Raw genomic sequence first — 3,145 nt, 5'->3', positions numbered from 1 at the left:
TCCAATAGATACTTCAAAGCCTTTTGATCTGTTCTAATGACAAACTTCTGATTCAAGAGATAATGTGACCACTTGGTTACAACATGTACAATAGCAAGTAGTTCTCTGTCATACACTGATAAGGCTGTAAGTTTAGGTGAAAGGCCTTTACTAATAAATGTAATGGGGTGACCTTCTTGCATTAGTACAGCCCCAATCTCTACTCCACCAGCATCAGTTTCCACTACAAAAAACTTAGTTATGTCAGGTAGAGCTAATACAGGTGCTTTTGTCAATGCCTACTTAAGTTGTGTAAGTGCCTTAAAAGCTTCATCATTCCACTGGAACTTGTTCTTCTTCAGGAGATCATTCAAAGGTCTTGACATAGTCCCAAAACCCTGAATAAACCTTCTATAATACCCAGCTAATCCAAGAAAACCTCTCAACTGTTTAATAGTTGTTGGAGTTGGTCAATCTGTTACAGCAACAATCTTCAGAGAATCTGTAGACACTCCCTCTTGAGTGATGAATTTGCCTAGATACTCAATCCTTTTGACTCCAAAAAAGCATTTAGAGTGCTTATCAAATAACTGGTGATGTTGCATAACCTCTAAAATAGAACTCAAGTGTTCTAGATACTTATCTATACTTATTCTGTATATTAATCTTTCATCAAAGAATACAAGGACATATTTCCTCAGAAAGTCCTTGAATACAACATTCATCAAGCCCTGAAATAAAGCAGGTGCATTTGATAGTTCAAAAGGCATAACCACATATTCAAAATGCCTAGAATAAGTTTTGAAAGTTATTTTAGGTATATCATCAATTGCCATCCTTAGCTGGTGATAATCGGATCTAAGGTCAATGTTAGAAAAAATTACAAAACCCCCAAGTTTATCGAACAAGTCTTCAACAACTCGAATTGGGAACTTGTTCTTGACAGTTTGTTTGTTCAAGTCTCTATAATCAACACACAATCTCCATGTACCATCTTTCTTGCCAACCAATACTACTGGAGCTGCAAATGGACTACAACTAGGTTGCACCACCCCTTGATCCAACATCTGCTAAACTAATCCCTCAATAATGTCCTTGGCAGAAGGATATCTGTAAGGCCTCTTGTTTATAGGTTTAGTATTGTTGTACAACACTATTCTATGATCAAAGATTCCCCTATATGGAGGTAATTCTTGGGGTTCTTCAAACAAGGTCTTATGCTTGTGTAAGAGACTCATCAATTTAGGATCACCCTGAAGGCTTTCCTTAGCATCAACTGAATGCCATTGATCTTTACTAGTCATAGAAGGCACAACTTAAATCATACACAATTGAGAGTTAATACCTGATATCTTAGCTAACTTTCCAGCTCCTGTGGTTTTAATTTGTCAGCCAACTTCTTTGAGAATATGTTTTCTCCCTTTGTACCAAAAATCTATTGTCAGATCCCTGAAATTCATCTTGATATCTCCAAGATTTAATAGCCATTGCACCCCTAAGACCACTCTACAAGACCTTAATGGTAAGAGAAAAAATTCTACTTAAAACTCCACCCATTGTAATAGCCAAGAGAGTTTGCACATCTTACTCGCTTGCATGTCATTACCCTTAGCTGCAGTCACTGCCTGCGGAGTAGTAGATGTCACTTGGCATCCTAGCTCCTTCACAACCTATGGATCAATGAAATTATGTGAACTACCTGTGTCCACTAAAATACGGAGAGGTTTCTTTGAATGGTAACCAATCACTCTTAGTGTCCTGAATCCTAATGATCTATTAAGGGCATGAACATAGATTTCCATATGCTCTAAGGGCCTAATCAATTCCATCCGTTCTTTATTATCATTTGCTAGTTCTTCTTCATGTTCACTTTCTACTTCTTCATGCTCTACTATCTCTATCAAATATAATTGTTTCAAGTTTGTGCACTTGTGACCAAATACATACTTTCATTACAGAAGTAACATAACCCTTTAGACCTTTTCTCATTCATTTCTTCAGGACTCAAAGTCCTTCTACTGACCCCTTTAGATGTTGGTGCAACTGCATTGCTAGTAGGAGCAGGTAATAAGGGAGGTTTACTTTGAAACCTTTGATCATACCTCCTATTGTGACTAAAATTATGAACAAGTTGCTTCATAGCCTTCAAATATGCCTCTTGCATCCTTGATGATTTGTAAACTTGAGATAAGGTCCTTGGATTTGCTATCTTTACTGCCATATTCAACTTATTATTTAACCCTCCAAGATAACAGTTGATTACATTTTCCTCTGATAGGTTGACTCTAGTTAAATGCCTTTAAAAAATAGCCTGATAATCTTTCACGAGTCCTGTTTGCCTCACTTTCTTTATTTCTTCCATGGGATCATCAATCTTTCAACTAAGGCCATAGCATACTCACTCCATGTTGGAGGATGTAAGTACTGCCTATACTTCATGAAAGCTAAGTGCCACTGGACAACTTCACCCTCAAATTGCACGGATGCAACATTTACCCTCTCATCCATGGGAACATTTTCCATATTAAAAAACTGCTCCACCTTGAACAACCATGACCTCAAATCCTCTCCTGAAAACTTCAAGAAATCCAACCGTGACCACCTTGAGAATTGGAAATGATGATTGTTGTAACTGCTTGTACTTTTCCCCCTTTGTGACCTTTCATCAAACTGCCTTGGTGCATCATTTAAGCCTTCCCTTTCTCGAACAATTGTAGGAGATTTACCCCTTTGATTTTCACCTGTCGAGGTCAATTTCTCCCTAATTTCCATTACTGCTTGATCCAATCCCTTGAGAGTCGACACTTTTCCTGCCAGAGTTCCCACCTCTATCAAAACTTTTTACATCATCTCCCTTAGTTCACCCATTTCACTACTGGTTGCTCCATCAATTCCCCTATTACTTTTCGTCATTGTTCCAAGGAACGAAAAGCTCTGATACCAATGTTACCCAAATTGCTTGAATCACTGACGATTCAAGGATTTGGAATAAGCTATTGCAGAACAGCACCACAAGTTAAGAACAGAGATGAAGAGAATAAGAAGAGAAGAGAGATTTTAGAGAAGAAAGCAATGAATTGTATTATTCTAAAACTCTTGTACACTTCACTAGTTTATATACAATTGTAGAATTGACCCACTCCCTCTAATTCTCAACTAACTATCA

This window comes from Capsicum annuum, chromosome 2 (genome assembly GCF_002878395.1).
Source record: "Capsicum annuum cultivar UCD-10X-F1 chromosome 2, UCD10Xv1.1, whole genome shotgun sequence".
In the NCBI taxonomy this organism is placed as follows: domain Eukaryota; kingdom Viridiplantae; phylum Streptophyta; class Magnoliopsida; order Solanales; family Solanaceae; genus Capsicum; species Capsicum annuum.
Note: the sequence above shows the minus strand (reverse complement) of the source record.